Below are 19869 nucleotides of genomic sequence, written 5' to 3' on the forward strand. Positions count from 1 at the left end.
ATCAGATGACCTGTCCTCCACAATCACCCAATCACACCCTAATTGAGATGGTTTTGGATGAGTAGGACCGTAGAGTGAAGGAAAAGTAGCCAACAAGTGCTCAGCATGTGGGAATTCCTTCAAGACTGTTGGAAAAGCATTCCAGTTGAAGCAGGTTGAGAGAATGCCAAGAGTGTGTAAAGCTGTCATCAAGGCAAAGAGTGGCAATTTGAAGAATCTCAAATATAACATTTTTATTTGTTTAACACTTTTTTGGTTACTAAATGATTCCATGTGTGTGTTATTTCATAGTTTTGATGTCTTCACTATTATTCTACAACGTAGAAAATAGTAACAAAAATTCAAATAGAAAAACCCTTGAATGAGTAGGTGTGTCCAAACTTTTGAATGGTACTGCATGTTGTTTTTTTTACGTTAGAAAAGACTCTGGTATACTCCAAATGGTCCGAAAAAATGATATTGTAATCTAACAGCAACTGTTTGGCACACATAATACTCACACAACACTTCCTCCTATATCCACCTTTATCTTGATCTCCAGTAGCTTCCACTACTAAGTCAAATGTCTTCCACAGATCTGACTTCCCCTTTCCCTCCTGAGCAACCAGTCAACAATCGCCCGTTTCAAGTTTTCACTTCCTCCGCATCTATTTTGCTGTCAACATTACTGTGTTCAGAGTTTGTTATAACCCATTTATTGATGTGATTATGATAGGCTATAGGTCAGGCCCTATTGGTCACATGAATACAATGCTTACATGTTTCACATAAAGAGAGCAAGGGTTGAGGGAATGTTTTTTTATAAACAAATTAGGGATTTCGGTAACAGAACCTTTCAGTAAGAAACAAACTAAAGGGATGAAAGTCTGTTGCAGCTTCAGCACGGACAGTGAAATAAAAACACTTGCTGTGCTGCCTTTTCGCTGCAGTAGGGAGAAGAGCGAGACAACGTGCACCAGTCACACAGGAAAACGCAATAAAATGTTAACACAGTGTGACTACTGGGCTCTGAGTCATTTGTGTGTCTTAATTATTTAATCAAAGTCTGCTTAAAGCATCAGACAAGCCCATTGCATATGTAGTTGGTTTTATTCAAAAACATATATTATGTAATTCAGACTGCTGAGGACTGGGGTAAAGTCATTTTCTCTGATGAATCTCCTTACCGATTGTTTGGGGGGAAAAGCTTGTCCGGAGAAGACAAAGTGAGCGCAACCATCAGTCCTGTGTCATGCCAACAGTAAAGCATCCTGAGACCATTCATGTGTGGGGTTGCTTCTCAGCCAAGGGAGTGGGCTCACTCACAATTTTGCCTAAGAACACAGCCATGAATAAAGAATGGTACCAACACATCCTCCGAGAGCAACTTCTCCCAACCATCCAGGAACAGTTTGGTGATGAACAATGCCTTTTCCAGCATGATGGAGAACCTTGCCATAAGGCAAAAGTGATAACTAAGTGGCTCGGGGAACAAAACATCGATATTTTGGGTCCATGGCCAGGAAACTCCCCAGACCTTAATCCCATTGAGAACTTGTGGTCAATCCTCAAGAGGCGGGTGGACAAACAAAACCCCACAAATTCTGACAAACTCCAAGCATTGATTATGCAAGAATGGGCTGCCATCAGTCAGGATGTCGCTCAGAAATTGACAGCATGCCAGGGCGGATTGCAGAGGTCTTGAAAAAGAACTGCAAATATTCACTCTTTGCATCAACTTCATGTAATTGTCAATAAAAGCCTTTGACACTTATGAAATGCTTGTAATTATACTTCAGTATTCCATAGTAACAACTGACAAAAATATCTAAAGACACTGAAGCAGTAAACTTTGTGGAAATTAATATTTGTGTCATTCTCAAAACTTTTGGCCACGACTGTACTCCTGGAGTCACTCCCTGTCAGAGACTGCGATAAAAGGTTAGGCAGGAGGCCCTTGGCCAGTGGTAGGTCAGAGTTGAGGGCTCTCTTTCAAGCACACTCACTACCGCTTATCAGTCTTCTCTCCAGGTGCTACAGAGACGGACTAGTCCAAGGCCCTCCAGAGCCTGCTGACCAACAACCTAGGATGTATCCAGAGCACAGAGAAGCAAACTCCACTCATAATAGTATACTTCATGTAAACCTCATTCCCTATGGCAGTCTGCTAGTGTGATGCCAGCATATTATCCAGGCCAATGGTTGGATTGACTGTACTCACTCCAAAACTCATGCCCTCTCCTCCCTGTAAGTCTCCCATACATATCAAACCTGACATGTGTCTATCCCCCTTTCCTATAGGAGTCTGCTGGGCTATGGAACTCTAGAATAGCACATAAAAAAAAACTGCCACCTTGTTGTCAGCTATCCGCAGACTTTCATTGGCCACATTTTGGGGATGACCAAATGCAATTAAGTTTTTTATAAAACAACTAATTTTCATATTTTAAGATTACAAAACAATACATTTGTCTTAATTTTTACTAACTTCTGTGATAAATATCAAGACAAATACACTTAGAATAAATGCAAGTCTCATGTTCAGAGTGAATACATTTGTATTAATGTATATCATACAGGTGTCAACTAAAATATATGTCACAGACAAGATTAAAGAATGGGGACAAAGTGAATATAAGTTGGTGCTTGTGTCTGTAGCAGTTGGTATGAATTAGAGTGGTTACATACAATACATGTTGACAGAATGGTTGAGAGACAGAAACTTTACCTGTACTCCCAGGTAAGGCCCTTTCTTCTGCAACAGTGGAGGCTCCTCACGAGGAAGAGATCCACCTCAGTGACTGTAAATGTGCTGCTGGAAACAATTTAATTACGCTTTTTTCCCGACGATAACTGACACCGGCCATATTCAACGGGTGTTGAGCGCTCGTAAAGTAATTATTCTGTGCTCTGGTACACTCAGACGTGTGTGCTCTGAAATCCGTGTAGATAGTAGGCTGGACACAATGTTCTTTTCTGATAAAAACTAGTTCATTGCATCCGCCGTGGAGCACAGTTTCCTAATATGACCATATTTCCCACCTGCTTGCCATCATTTTGAAGTAATTGCGAAAAAGCAGGCCTTATTTTAGTGCATTTTTCACCCTACCAGCTCCTATTAGTTCTATTGAGCACCGTGGCACCAACTCGCCTTCCGAACGTTCGATTTCCAGCTTATTGTTCAATGTCACAATGCCTGCTTCGCTATTACTGGCAATGAGACCTGCTCACATTATTTTTGTTGTTTACATTTTAACTATAAAACAATATTGGAACTCTGCGGTCTTCCCATTGTTTCCTATGGGAGAAATATAGGCATGTCTGTCTATTTCGTCAAATATCTCGCAATGTGTATATTTTCAAGTTGGGTGTAACCGGTGTGAAATGCGTGCTAGTTAGCGGGTGCACGCTAATAGCGTTTCAATCGGTGACGTCACTCGCTCCGAGACCTTGAAGTAGTTGTCCCCCTTGCTCTGCAAGGGCCGCGGCTTTTGTGGAGCGATGGGTAACGATGCTTGGGCAGCGAGCACGTTTGTCATCGATCGCTAGAGCAGAAATAGTCAGAAGTTTTTATTTTTTTCCCTACTTTTTCATTACGCAGACATAAGCAAGTCCAACGAACAGATTGTAGTGGTAAAAAAAAAGGGATACATTTTTTTATGGAATTCTAAGCATCATTCCAGTCAAAACAGGCTCTGCGAAGGTTCAATTTCATTAATTTGCTATGGGCTCGTGCTAGTGTTTAGCCAACGTTCTTAAGCCGTTTTTCAGCCTTGGGTGAATTTTGGCTCGTTCTATTGTCCAGCCTACAGATAGCCAGAGCGAATATACGAAAGCACCCGAATGTCCATTGAGAAAACACAACGACTATACCATTTAGCTAAGCTAAGAATGAGGAGAATAATCATGTCTATAAATGTTGGGTAGTTAAAAATAGCCTATAGTTAATATACTGGCATGTTTGATGTATAACAACAAACGTTCGGTAGCTAGCTAACATACCGGTACATACTGCTGTAATGATATTCCATGTGGTTCGTAAGGATAGCGTAGCTGACAAATTGTCAGCCAACAAAGTGTAAGGTAACTTATTTGAAAAGTCGTTACTTTATTATATTGAGTAGCAAGCTACCTCTTGGTTGTTAGGGCAAATCTGGTCTGTGATAGTTATTCCCCCCCCCCCCACCTAGCTCGGGTATTAGACTATTCTTTAGTAAAGGTTGAATAGTCTATTGCTCAGCTATTAGCCCTCCTCCCCAACTTGCTGTTCCCATCTCATTCCTTTCCCTCTTCCACGCGTCATCATTCTGCTCCTGAGTGGCTCACTTGTGGGCGTGCTGGCAGGATATGGCAGCATCTTCGGTTGTGCGTCAAGAATTCTGCATACAGTAGCATGTTTGTATGAAGGTGTGGTTATTCACAGGCAAATTGTTATATGCTATGGAGGTAGATTTGGGTCTTCTTGTTGAGAGCAAAACCTTTATTTTCAATTTTAAAAGCTTGTTCTGAAAAAAAAATAACTTTTTCCGACACAAAGGAAGTCAAAGCGGACAACTACAAAGATGGCATCTCAGGTAAGCAGCACTGGGCTGTATTGACGTATCCTAAAAATGACATTGCTGCTTTAGATTGAACAGTCATATCTCAGTTATTGTTTTCCGATCGATACAAAACCTTTTTTTCTTCACTTTCAGAGAGCGAGCTGACCAAGGGGTCGAAAATGTAGATATTGACAGATGTTCACTGTCCGAGGAACAGGCCGTGGAAGCTTTATTGCTGGCAAAAGTGTCCATAACCAGAGGTAATTAAACTGTTCTGTTTCTTTTTCTCCATCTCTGCCTGTCTTGTTGTACATGGAACCTGTCACATGCATTCATTTAAAAACCCTTAAGATGTCAGCTGCTAATTTTCAGATTTACACCACATAAACACAACCATGTTCACTGGACTATCTGTTGCTGCCAAGTCATGATTTCCCTTGGGTTAGCCTTGCAATAACCAAGTGGTGAGACACATAGCCCTCTATATTTAAATGTTTCAGGTACACTCCGATAGAAGATACTGTATGTGACGCAGACACCTATTGACATTATCTTCTATTGTTTGTCCTCATGTGTCTGTTTTTCAGCATAAAGTACTTTGTAGCCACTTAGTGTGGACACCAGGTGAGACCCCACACAGACAATAACAGTCTCTCTTCTTAACTTCATCCCTCTCCTCCTTCTCAAGGTTATCCCAGCAGTTTTGGTGAACCCCTCCCGCATCTGTACTGGCTGACAGAGGGCACAGCATGATCATAGGTGAGATGTCGCTTGGTCGGGTCAACAGAAAGTATTATTAAAGAGATGCTTCACATAGAAATACAGACAGAGATGTAGTAGTCCCAGAGTTAATGACCCAAGGTCAGTTTTGCATTTCACCTCCTGATTTAAGATGACTGACAGTGCTAATAAAAAAAAAAAACAAGGCTTAACTCGTTATGACAAAACAACTTACATCTGGTTCCACCGTAATGTTTTGTCAGCCATCTTTGTTGAACGCCACAAGGCAAGGGTGGCTCGCGTCAAAATTCGTCATTGGAACCACTCGATATGACTGGTCAAAAAAAAAACATGGGACCCAAATTCATAATGAGAAGTCTAACTCCCCCTTGTGGTGGTCTGGAGCAACGAAGCTGTGACGCTGGGTACCTCTAAGTCCCGTGGTGTAAGCTCGCAACTTTTAAAGGAGGAACCACTGTAGGAGGCTCATGGTTCTCACCCCCTTGTCATAATTACTGTGTTCGTCAATGAAACTTCTGGAGAACATCCTCCAACCTATCAGCGCTCTTGCAGCATGAACTGACCTTTTGTCCACCCAATCAAAGGATCAGAGAATTAATCGGAAAGTATAAACTACAGCTAGCTACCACTGCAGTGTTTCAAATGTGGTGAGTAGTTGACTCAGAAAGACAAAAGATGAACAGTTTAATAAATTAATTTCAAACAAAATGAAAGAAAAGCAAGAGTGTGTGTCATTTTTTACACTTTCAGTTACTTAAATGCAACTAGGTAGTTTTAGCCTACTGAAACACCCTGCTCAAACCGAGGGATGCTGTGTTAGCTAACTGGCTATCCAACACAACACTGGAACTCTTCCAAGTCAAGGTAAGCTTTTGGTTTTACTAATTTATTGCCACCGGGGCCAGCCAGTGTAACCGCTTACTGATTGTACACCAACGTTACTGCATGAATGTAGTGGGTTTACTAACGTGTTAGTTCCATTTAGTGATGGTCGTTCGCGAACGAGTCGGCTCTTGTAGGTGAATGTTGGGAGCCGGCTCGCATATCAGAAGAGCCGATATTAAAAAAAAAAAAGATATGACTAATCAAAAGATTTAAATGAATAAAATTAATTCAAAGAACGAAAATGCTCAAGCGCACACATTCGTTCTGACTGTCTGCTCAGACTAACAGCCTCACCTGTTGTTCCTGTCAATCACGCAGTGTCAACCAATGAACCAAAGATGCGTGCGGGAGGGCCGAGCCAAATCACTCAGTCACACACTTAGCATCCGAGGAGAGAGAGGAAGGACAGCTGTGAATACAACAGCTGGAAAATGAGTCGGAAGCACAGTAGCATTTGGATGCATTTTAATAAAATGTAGACAACGCACAACCTACACCAGCATATGCAAAATGTGCACCCAACTGTGAAGCTAGCTGTAGCAGAGCTTCAAGAAACTAGCGGGCCTGCTAGTGATAGTGGTAGAGCCGTATCCACTCGGTCAAGTAGGCCTACTCCGCGACGCACAGCAACGCAGTCTTCTATGGACTAGTTTATGCTAAAGTCTATGTCTGTAGCAAAACATGGCCAAATGGATATTGCATTGGCTAAAATGATTGCCACCAATTTCCAGCCAGTTTCGATCGTGGAGGACAGAGGTTTTAGAAATTATAGCAATAGTCTAAATCCAATGTACACAATTCCAAGCAGGAAAACCATTTCAAAATCACTTATTCCACAACTGTACGAGAGCACACAGGCTTCAGCGCAGGAAAGAGTCCAAAAAGCTACTGCAGTTTGCCTTACCACTGACTGCTGGACATCAAGGGTAACCACATCTTACATTTTGTTTACACGTCACTTCATTGAAGATTTTTCGATGTCTAGCTGTCTTCTGGACTGCTTGGAGTTCAGCGACAGACACACCGCAGAGAACTTGGCAGAGGAACTGTTGAGAGTGGCCAGAGAATGGCAAGTAGATGGAAAAGTGGTCTGACAATGCAGCTAACATAACACCCATTTTTTTTTTCAATGGACCCATCATCCATGTCTTGCCCACACAATCAACCTTATTGTAAGAGATGCTCTGATGGTGATGAAGCCCACTGTGGACAAAGTGAAAGCAGCTGTGGAATACTTCCACAGGAGCACAGTAGGTGCTGAAAAACAAGTCTACACAACACCAGATGGGGATGCCTGAGATGAGGCCTAAACAAGACTGTAGTACAATGTGGAATTCAACATTTTATATGTTGAAGCGGTTTCTTGAGTCAAAGGATGCCATCATCTCTACCCTGGCCATTCTCAATGCACCTGTTGATGCTCTGACCCAAGAGGAATGGGAGGTGGTGGAGGAGTTGTGCAGAGTCCTGGAACCCTTTGAGCAGGTCACTGTGGAGATCAGTGGAGAGAGGTACAGTAAGCAGTTATTACTACATCATTATTTAATCCAGTATTAAATATGTATATGAGCAGTAGATGAGAATGTAGAATCAGTAGACAAAAAACTAATAAGTTACTGGTCTCTCTTTCCAGCTATGTGACATCCTCAAAAATGACACTCCTGTGTAAGGGTCTGCAGCGAATCACAGCCAGCCGCCAGAGAAGCAAATGTAACCACAGGACATGTGACAGAGTTGATGGACACCCTATGTTCATCAATGGACAGAAAGTTCCACAGAATTGAATATAATCACGTGTTCAGAAACCACTGCACTTGACCCCAGGTTTAAGAATTTAGCCTTCAGTGATGCCAGAGCGATTGATGAGGCTCTTCAAAGAATAACCTCAGCAGCAGAGAGGTACAGCCCCAGCAGTCAGCTGGCTCAGGCACCAGTGCAACAGGAAGAAGAGGGATCAGATGGAGCAGAAGCACCAGCAGTAGAGCCACAAAAGTCTGCTATTTGACGAGAGAGCAACTGAGGACGCAGCACAAAGGAATCCCTCAGGAGATGCCATAATGGAAGTCCGATCCTATTTGGAGGAGCCCCTCCAAAGATCTACAGATCCTCTGAGCTGGTGGAAGAACAAGGCCTCTGTCTAACCATGGTTTACTAAAGTCATGACAGGGAGACTCTGCATAGTGGCCACATCCGTTCCCTCTGAGAGGGTCTTCTCGAAAACAGGACAAATAATTACTGAGAGAAGAAATTGCATCAGCCCCTCAAAAGTGAGGCAGCTTGCATTTCTGAATGCAAATCTCTCAAAAGCAAAATATGGTCAGCATTGCTGTGTGCTGCTGGTTATAACATGGCAATAAAGGAGAGAAAAGAGGGACCAGTTTAATGTTTTAAGTGGGATGCTGCAGTTTTGCACATTGTTACTTGTTTTTCTTTGATATGGTGCAATATTCTATTATGCTGTTTAGATTGTATTCATTTTGAATGGTTAGATAAATATGCACTTTATTTATATATACATTCAAAAGTTCTACTTTAAATGCAAATGTTTAATAGCATTCTTTTTCATAACAAACCAATGCATTTTAAATACATTATGGTTAAGGTAGAGTATGATTTCATTTAATAATTTAATTTGAACTGTTTTAACACCAAATCATAGTCAAACTATCGCAAAATGTTTGACTTGAAAAAAATACAATATACACCCTATATCAGATGCAGGTAAGAGTGTGCAAAGCGATATTTAATGTATCACTGCTACCTCAAATGTGTCTCTCGAGCTGTGTGCACCTGCGTTGTAAACGTTCATTCATAGGCTAGGTTGTAACAACCTCATAGGGAAAATTTTAGTACCATGTAGTAGCCTAAACCTAACGCTGTTATATTGAACTGGGTGAATGGAATATGAATGAGAGTCATCCAATATGCTGTAATAGAAATAAAGCTATGGTCATGAGATTAATTTTTTTTTAACAATTCAACCCTTTTGTTAATGTCATTGAAATATGGAAATTCACATACAAATACTCATTTTATAAGCATTGACTGTAATAACTCTAGGGTCCTGTGGTGAAAGACTGCTGTGCAAGGTATTGGGCAACAGCTTTCTTCCCGGGCCCGTATTCACAAAGCGTCTTCAGAGTAGGAAGTGATTAAGGACCAGCTCCCCATTTTAAATGTTATCAATACCTTGACCGCCACAGCCCTAGCCATGGTTGGCAGCAAAAAAGGTACATGAGTACAATGCACACCAGAAATGTCTAGTGGAAAGTGGAATTGGCATTGGAGATGTGCAATTCCTATGCCATGTGAAGGCCCAATAAGTTGATGGCATTTTTGTCAGTGAGTGCTTGTATTGGTTCATTGTAGTGAACACCTGCCTTGTGTGCTTGCATCTTCCCTATACACCACAATGTCACCAAGCCAACATATACGGAAACTCCAGGGTAGGCAGCCAGGATGGTGGACATGATTGTCTGGAGGAAGAAAATGTGCCAGCTCAACCCAAACAGGATAAGTGCGCCGAACAATGTTCACTGAACAAAAATATAAAAACGTAACAAGTGTTGGTCCCATGTTTCATAAGCAGAAATAAAAGATCGCTGAAATGTTCGATAAGCAAAAGGATTTTCTCTCAAATTTTGTGCACATCCCTGTTTGTAAACATTTCTCCTTTTCCAAGATAATCCATCCACCTGACAGATGTGGCATATCAAGAAACGTATTAACAGCATGATTACACAGGTGCACCTTGTACTGGGGACAACAAAAGGCCACTCCAAAATGTGCAGCTGTGTCACAACACAATGCCAAAGCTGTTGCAAGATAAAGAAATTAACATTCAACACAATTAGCCACCTCCCACATCATTTTAGATAATTTTGTAGTACGTCCAACCGTATTCACAACCGCAGACCACGTGTATGGAGTTGTGTGGGCGAGCAGTTTGCTGATGTCAACATTGTGAACAGAGAGCCCCAAGGTAGCTGTGGGTTTATGGTATGGGCAGGCTTAAGCTACAGACAATGAACACATTGCATTTTATCGATGGCAATTTGAATGCACAGAGATAGCGTGACGAGACAGAAACTAAAACATGAAACACCCGTGCTCAGGTCTGTTCAACGCTGGTCCGACCAATCTGATTCCACGCTTCAAGATTGCTTCGATCACGTGGACTGGGATATGTTCCGGATAGTGTCGGACAACATTGATGTATACGCTGATTCGGTGAGCGAGATTATTAGCAAGTGCGTCGGTGATGTTGTACCCACGGCAACTATTAAAACCTTCCCCAACCAGAAACAGTGGATTGATGGCAGCATTCGCACAAAACTGAAAGCGCAAACCACTGCTTTTAATCAGGGCAAGGCGACCGGAAACATGACCGAATACACACAGTGTAGCTATTCCCTCCCTATTCCCGCAAGGCAATCAAACAAGCTAAGCATCAGTATAGAGACAAAGTAGAGTCGCAATTCAATGGCTCAGACACGAGAGGTATGTGGCAGGGTCTACAGTCAATCACGGACAACAAAAAGAAAACCAGCCCCGTTGCGGACCCCGATGTCTTGCTCCCAGACAAACTAAACAACTTCTTTGCACGCTTTGAGGACAATACAGTGCCACCGACACGGCCCGCTACCAAAACCTGCAGGCTCTCCTTCACCGCAGCCAACGTGAGTAAAACATTTAAACGTGTTAACCCTCGCAAGGCTGCCGGCCCAGACGGCATCCCTAGCCATGTCCTCAGAGCATGCGCAGACCAGCTGGCTGGTGTGTTTACGGACATAATCAATCCCTATCCCAGTCTGCTGTTCCCACATGCTTCAAAAGGGCCACCATTGTTCCTGTTCCCAAGAAAGCTAAGGTAACTGAGCTAAACGACTATCGCCCCGTAGCACTCACTTCCGTCATCATGAAGTGCTTTGAGAGACTAGTCAAGGATCATATCACCTCCACCCTACCTGACACCTTAGACCCACTCCAATTTGCTGACCGCCCCAATAGGTCCACAGACGACGCAATCACAATCACACTGCCCTAACCCATCTGGACAAGAGGAATACCTATGTAAGAATGCTGTTCATCGATTACAGCTCAGCATTTAACGCCATAGAACCCTTCAAACTCGTCATTAAGCTCGAGACCCTGGGTCTCGACCCCGCTCTGTGCAACTGGGTGCTGGACTTTGACGGGCCGCCCCCAGGTGATGAGGATATGAAACAACATCTCCACACCGCTGATCCTCAACACAGGGGCCCCACAAGGGTGCATTCTCAGCCCTCTCCTGTACTCCCTGTTCACCCATGACTGCGTGGCTATGCACGCCTCCAACTCAAATCATCAAGTTTGCAGACGACACTACAGTGGTAGGCTTGATTACCAACAACGATGAGACGGCCTACTGGGAGGAGGTGAGGGCCCTCGGAGTGTGGTGTCAGGAAAATAACCCAACACTCAACGTCAACAAAACAAATATGATCGTGGACTTCAGGAAACAGCTGAGGGAGCACCCTATCCACATCGACAAGACAGTAGTGGAGGTGGAAAGTATTTATTATTTATTATTATTTTTTTTTTTTAAGTTCCTCGGCGTACACATCACAGACAAACTGAAATGGTCCACCCCACACAGACAGCGTGGTGAAGAAGGTGCAACAGCGCCTCTTCAACCTCAGGAGGCTGAAGAAATTCAGCTTGTCACCAAAAACACTCAAACTTTTACAGATGCACAATCGAGAGCATCCTGTCGGGCTGTGTCACCGCCTGGTACTGCAACTGCTCCGCCCACAAACGTAAGGCTCTCCAGAGGGTAGTGTGGTCTGCACAACGCATCACCAGGGGCAAACTACCTGCCCTCCAGGACACCTACACCACCCGGTCACAGGAAGGCCAAAAAGATCATCAAGGACAACAACCACCCGAGCCACTGCCTGTTCACCTCGCTATCATCCAGAAGGCGAGGTCAGTACAGGTGCATCAAACCTGGGACCGAGACACTGAAAAACAGCTTCCATCTCAAGGCCATCAGACTGTTAAACAGCCATCACTAACATTGAGTTGCTGCTGCCAACATACTGACTCATCTCTAGCCACTTTAATAATGAAACAATTGGATGTAATAAATGTATCACTAGCCACTTTAAACAATGGCACTTTATATAATGTTTAGATACCCAACATTACTCATCTCATATGTATATACTGTACTCTATACCATCTACTGCATCTTGCCTATGCCGTTCGGCCATCGCTCACTCATATTTTTATGTGCATATTCTTATTCATTCCTTTACATTTGTGTGTATAAGGTAGTTGTGAAATTGTTAGGTTAGATTACTTGTTCGATATTACTGCATGGTCGGAACTAGAAGCACAAGCATTTCGCTACACTCGCATTAACATCTGCTAACCATGTGTATGTGACAAATAAAATTTGATTTGACAAAATCACTGACATGACGTCAGCTGGTCCTTTTGTGGCAGGGCTGAAATGCAGAGGAAATGTTTTTGGGGGATTCAGTTCATTTGCATGGCAAAGAGGGACTTTGCAATTAATTGCAATTCATCTGATCAATCTTCATAACATTCTGGGGTATATGCAAATTGCCATCATACAAACTGAGGCAGCATACTTTGTGAAAATTAATATTTGTAATTCTCAAAACTTGTGGCCACGACTGTAGTACAAATCAGCCGATTAATCGGCATCGGCGGGTTTTGGTCCTCCAATAATCGGCATCGGCGTTGAAAAATCATAATCGGTCGACCTCTAGACTGTACATATTCTTATTCATTCCTTTACAATTGTGTGTATGAGGTAGTTGTGAAATTGTTAGATTACTTGTTAGATATTACTGCATGGTCGGAACTAGAAGCACAAGCATTTCACTACACTCGAATTAACATCTGCTAACCATGTGTATGTGACCAATAAAATTTGATTTGAGCTCCTGAGGCCCATTGTCAACCGCCACCATCACCATGTTTCAGCATGATAATGCACGGCCCCATGTCACAAGGATCTGTACACAATTCCTGGAAGCTGAAAATGTCCCAGTTCTTCAATGGCCTGCATACTCACCAGACATGTCACCCATTGAGCATGTTTGGGATCCTCTGGATCGACGTGTACGACAGTGTGTTCCAGTTCCAGCAATTTCGCACACAGCCATTGAAGAGGAGTGGGACAACATTCCACAATCAACAGCATGATCAACTCTATGCGAAGGAGCTGTGTCGCGCTGCATGAAGCAAATGGTGGTCACACCAGATACTGACTGGTTTTCTGATCCACGCCTCTACCTTTAAGGTACCTGTATGCCTAATCATGTGAAATCCATAGATTAGGGCATAATGAATTAATTTCAGTTGACTGATTTCCTTATATGAACTAACTCCATAAAATCATTTTTGCATTTACACTGTTGATCCTTAAAGAGGCTTGTGACTTAGAATACTTGGTGTTGCCACGCCAAGCAGTCTGCTGCCTTTTTATACATATATCCAGACAAAGGTGTTTGAGTATATATGGTGGACATATTGGATTTCTGACATAGTTGAAGTACACAATAATAGCCGTGAGTACAGGTCATAAGTACAGTACACAAATCCCCCCACCCCATTTACAATGTGTACATATACCGGTGATTAACCTGTTAGGGCTAGGGGGCAGTATTGACACGGCTGGATAAAAAAAATGTACCCGATTTAATCTGGTTACTAATCCTACCCAGTAACTAGAATATGCATATACTTATTATATATGGATAGAAAACACTCTAAAGTTTCTAAAACTGTTTGAATGGTGTCTGTGAGTATAACAGAACTCATTTGGCAGGCAAAACCCTGAGACATTTTCTGACAGGAAGTGGATACCTGATGTGTTGTATTACCTTTAAACCTATCCCATTGAAAAACACAGGGGCTGAGGAATATTTTGGCACTTCCTATTGCTTCCACTAGATGTCACCAGCCTTTACAAAGTGTTTTGAGTCTTCTGGAGGGAGATCTGACCGAACAAGAGCCATGGAAGCGATGATGGCCCATTAGACACCTGGCGCGAGTTCATGTTGGGTACCCTCGTTCCAATACGTTATAAAAGAGTATGCATTCGTCCACCTTGAATATTATTCATGTTCTGGTTAAAAAAGGCCCTAATGATTTATGCTATACAACGTTTGACATGTTTGAACAAACGTAAATATATTTTTTCCCCTCGTTCATGACGAGAAGTCCGGCTGGCTTAGATCATGTGCTAACAAGACGGAGATTTTTGGACATAAATGATGAGCTTTTTTGAACAAAACTACATTCGTTATGGACCTGTGATACCGGGAAGTGACAATCTAGAAAAAAGAAACGCACACCTTTAAAAGCGAGGTGCTGGCTAGCGGAGTAGAACACTAGAAAATAAAGGAAAGCCGCACACTCTAAGAGCTCAGATGCAAAAATTTAATCACCAACGTACCTGGAAGTGACATCTGATGAAGAGAATCAAAGGTAATGGATTATTTACATAGTATTTTCGATTTTAGATCTCCCCAACATGACGTCTAGTCTGTATCGCAACGCGTATTTTTCTGGGCGCAGTGCTCAGATTATTGCAAAGTGTGATTTCCCAGTAAGGTTATTTTTAAATCTGGCAAGTTGATTGCGATCAAGAGATGTAAATCTATAATTCTTTAAATGACAATATAATATTTTACCAATGTTTTCTAATTTTAATTATTTAATTAGTGGTGCTGACTTGACTGCCGGTTATTGGAGGGAAACGATTTCCTCAACATCAATGCCATAGTAAAACGCTGTTTTTGGATATAAATATGAACTTGATAGAACTAAAAATGCATGCATTGTCTAACATAATGTCCTAGGAGTGTCATCTGATGGAGATTGTAAAAGGTTAGTGCATCATTTTAGTTGGTTTTATGGTTTTGGTGACCCTGTCTTTGAATTGACAAAACATTACACACAACTCTTGTAAATGTACTGTCCTAACATACTCTAAATTTATGCTTTCGCCGTAAAACCTTTTTGAAATCGTAAAACGTGGTTAGATTAAGGAGATGTTTATCTTTCAAAGGGTGTAAAATAGTTGTATGTTTGAAAAATTTGAATTTTGACATTTATTTGGATTCAAATTTGCCGCTCTTGAAATGCACCTGCTGTTGATGGAGTGCACCACGGGTGGCACGCTAGCGTCCCACCTAGCCCATAGAGGTTAAACCACCATTTAATGGCAATATGGCAGCCATATTGGATTTTGGACACCATATTGGATTTGGAATCAAATCTAGGGGGTCCCCCTAACGTAAATGCAAGTAGAGGCTAAACATATAACAGTCTGAGCCCACTTGCCATAGACCTGATTACAATAGCCACAACATCAAAAAAACATGTGTAACTATGCATTTCTGTCAGGCAGGACCATACAACACTGAATGAGAGCATATTTGACTTGGAAAGTTGTCTATTGAACAGCTACCAAAAAGTGAAGTTTACATTCATCATAAATATTAATAATTGATATTTCAGACTATCGTATCTGTGTGTTTACAGGTCTATATTTCCAAAAAGCATTAAGATACCCCAATGTTGTTTGTTTGTTTATGTAGGGCAGAAAATGTACACGTATTCCACATTTGAGAAATATCAGATTCTCGTTTACATGAGACCCTCCTGTCAGGCATTCTTCTTCATGGTTTGAGTTTGTATTTATTAGGGAATCCCATTAGCTGCTGCCAAGGCAAAATTCCAAAATGTTTAATACGACCATACAACAATATCACAATGTATCCATTTAAATGTGCCTGTACCTTTGTGTGCCTGTACCTTCATAGTACCCGTTGTTCCATAAGGTGTATTTTTACCTGTTTTTTAAATCTGATTCTACTGCTTGCATCAGTTACCTGATGTGGAATAGAGTTCCATGTAGTCATGGTTCTATGTAGTACTGTGCACCTCCCCTAGTCTGTTCTGGACTTGAAGAGACCTCTGGTGGCATGTCTTGTGGGGTATACATAGGTGTCAATACCACTTACAAAAACAACTAGTGATGAAGTCAATCCCTCTTCCACTTTGAGCCATGAGAGATTGACATTAGAGGTCGACCGATTAATCGGAATGCCGATTAATTAGGGCCGATTTCAAGTTTTCATAACAATCGGAGATTGGTATTTTTGGACGCCGATTTGGCCTAATTTTTGTATTTTTTTTTTTGTGATTTATTTTTTTTGACCATTATTTAACTTGGCAAGTCAGTTAAGAACACATTCTTATTTTCAATGACGGCCTAGGAACGGTGGGTAACTGCCTTGTTCTGGGGCAGAACGACAGATTTTTACCTTGTCAGCTCAGGGATTCAATCCAACGCTCTAACCACCTGCTTTACATTGCACTCCACGAGGTTACGCCAATGCAGTAAGAAGCCAAGGTAAGTTGCTAGCTAGCATTAAACTTACCTTATAAAAAGCAATCAATCATAATCACTAGTTAACTACACATGGTTGATGATATTACTAGTTTATCTAGCCTGTCCTTCGTTGCATATAATCGCTTAGGTACACGTTGCTCCAACCATAAACATCAATGCCTTTCTTAAAATCAATACACAGAAGTATATATTTTTAAACCTGCATATTCAGCTAAATGAAATCCAGGTTAGCAGGCAATATTAGGTGAAATTGTGTCATTTTGCATTCATTGCACGCAGTCAGGGTATATGCAACACTCTGGGTAATTTGTCAGAATTGTACGTAATTATGACATAACACTGAAGGTTGTGCAATGTAACAGGAAAAACGTTTTGTTTTTGAGATGATAGTTTCCGGATTCGACCATATTAATGACCTAAGGCTCGTGTTTCTGTGTGTTATTATGTTATAATTAAGTCTATGGTTTGATAGAGCAGTCTGACTGAGCGATGGTAGGCAGCAGCAGGCTCGTAAGCATTCATTCAAACAGCACTTTCGTGAGTTTTGCCAGCAGCCCTTCGCAATGCATTGCGCTGTTTATGACTTCAAGCCTATCAACTCCCAAGATGAGGCTGGTGTAACCCATGTGAAATGGCTAGCTAGTTAGCCAGGTGCGCGCTAATAGCGTTTCAAACGTCACTCGCTCTGAGACTTGAAGTAGTTTTTTCCCTTCCTCTACATGGGTAACGCTCCTTCGAGGGTGGCTGTTGTCGATGTGTTCCTGGTTCGAGCCCAGGTAGGAGCGAGGAGAGGGACGGAAGCTATACTGTTACACTGGCAATACTAAAGTGCCTATAAGAACATCCAATAGTCAAAGGTATATGAAATACAAATCGTATAGAGAGAAATAGTCCAATAATTCCTATAATAACTACAACCTAAAACATCTTACCTGGGAATATTGAAGACTCATGTTAAAAGGAACCACTTTTACTTTCTTCTCCAACACTTTGTTTTTGCATTATTTAAATCAAATTGAACATGTTTCATTATTTATTTGAGGCTAAATTGATTTTATTGATGTATTATATTAAGTTAAAATAAGTGTTCATTCAGTATTGTTGTAATTGTCATTATTACAAATAAATAAATTGTAAAAAAAAAAAATCTACATAAAAAACATCGGCATCGGCTTTTTTTGGCCCTCCAATAATCGGTATCGGCGTTGAAAAAATCATAATCGGTCGACCTCTAATTGACATGCATGTCATTAACGTTAGCTCTCCATGTACTTTTAAGGGCAAGCCGTGCTACCCTGTTCTGATCCAACTGCTATTGTCTTAAGTCCCTCTGTGGCACCTGACCACACTACTGAACAGTAGTCAAAACTCAGGCATGTAGGACCTGCCTTGTTGATAGTGATGTTAAGGCAGAGCAGCGCTTTATTATGGACATCTTCCCCATCTTAGCTACTGTTGTATCAATATGTTTTGACTATGACAGTTTACAATCCAGGGTTACTCCAAGCAGTTTAGTCACCTCAACTTGCTCAATTTCCACAATATTCATTACGAGATGAAGTTGAGGTTTAGTGAATGATTTGTCCCAAATACAATGCTTTTAGTTTTGGAAATATTTAGGACTAACGTATTCCTTGCTACCCATTCCAAAACTAACTGCAGCTCTTTGTTAAGTGTTGCAGTCATTTCAGTTGTAGCTGATGTGTACAGTGTTGAGTCATCTGCATACAGAGACACTGGCTTTACTCAAAACATGTATTTAGTAAAGATTGAAAAAGGTAAGGGGCCTAAACATCTAATATTTATAAATTCAACCACTTACTGCAAAATATTTTTATGCAACCATCCGTTTTATATGTGGGAGACCTTATATGGAAAAACATGGTTGTGCTTTGTTATACCTCGGGTAGGAGAATCAAAAAAACTAAAGCCCTTCGAGGATTGTCCATTAGCCTATATCCCGAAGCTTTAAAATTATTACAAATGTGCCTCTATTGCTTCTTCGGAATAAAATGTTGTTGTTTTTTTAAATGCGTTCATGAACATGAAAGTTCTGATTTCAACATTAAAATAATTAATCGTCTCCAGACCTCGCATTTCATGAGGTTTTCTTCAAAGTGAAAAACGACAAGTGCTTAGATCAAACGATTTGACCGAATCAGAGCCAGCAAATCTGAGGCCATATTACTTTACCAAATGAGATAGCGATGCATTGACAACATACTGGCATGACACCAAGCTCAGAGTCGTCAATATCATTAAACGGTGCATTTATCGATCCGGTCAAATCATAAAAACAGTAGGCTATATAGGTATGCAAACAGGCACCTCTCGACATTGGGTTACACACGACATAACCTGCGGCAATGTCCCATTCAATGATTTACAGCTGCTGCAAATGATATATCCAGTTAAAACAAAATGTCAAATATGTTCTCTGATATCAATGTTAACAATTTAGCTAGCTAAGAAATACCATCGTCGATTTATTGACGGTCACGCGATAGCGAATGTCAATAACCATTGTCGAGTTCGATTCTGTGTGGCCCACTTCATCGGTTGTATCGACTTCTGTTCACAGATCATATCTACAAAACGTTAGCTTGTCTACATTATTAGAAACAGACAGTTAAACTTCAATCTTACCTGTTTAGTTAGTGTCCGACTGTTACGCCAAATAATCAACAACAACAACCAAAAAAAAATCAGCGTCAACAGAGGGTTGAGTCAGATCCGTAATAAACTTTATCCGCTCTTCTCAGGACGGACTCGGCAGTTCGGTCGCAAGGAAGGAAGCTCGTGCACTGGCACAACTCGATTATTCGCTCACGTTGCGTCGTCTGGACTCACGAATGACAGTGAAATAGGTGGCTAGCCATTAAGCAACTACCACAATCGATAACTAACGGCTTATTCTCTCTCAACCCGACATTCAGCAACGATTGATCCCGGATAAAGTTGATCTCCTACCCTCTTCTATCGCCATCTTTACCCGCGGGGTACACTGGGTAATCCTTAGGAATCCCCACGTACTGAGCGTCCTGACGTTCAAAACAGGCTATTAAGGAAAAGGACTGGCAGGTGGATTTTTTACAACTTAATTGCACTAGCTGCAGCACTTTATAGCCTAGTGTAGAGGTTCCCAACCTAGGGGGCGCCAACGTTTCGTGGGGGGGGGGGGACCTTCCTTGATAAAATAACAAATAAAAATGATTACAGTACCAGTCAAAAGTTTGGACACCTACTCATTCAAGGGTTTTTCTTTATTTGTACTATTTTCTACGT

At 41.5% G+C, this 19869-nt stretch overlaps 1 protein-coding gene across 2 annotated transcripts in view; it reads right to left on the reverse strand.

Moving 5' to 3' along the window:
- LOC106605561 (tight junction-associated protein 1) overlaps nt 1–19641 on the reverse strand; it is a 147995-nt gene extending 128354 nt beyond the window's left edge. The window contains exon 1 of one of the 2 annotated variants that reach the window (XM_045720119.1): nt 19231–19641. The gene's annotated coding sequence lies outside the window, so the exon portion shown is untranslated. The remainder of the gene's footprint in view (nt 1–19230) is intronic. The other variant, XM_045720112.1, reaches the window with a different exon arrangement.
- Nucleotides 19642–19869: the final 228 nt, after the last annotated feature.

The sequence above is a fragment of the Salmo salar genome, chromosome ssa01, assembly GCF_905237065.1.
Source record: "Salmo salar chromosome ssa01, Ssal_v3.1, whole genome shotgun sequence".
NCBI classification, from domain to species: domain Eukaryota; kingdom Metazoa; phylum Chordata; class Actinopteri; order Salmoniformes; family Salmonidae; genus Salmo; species Salmo salar.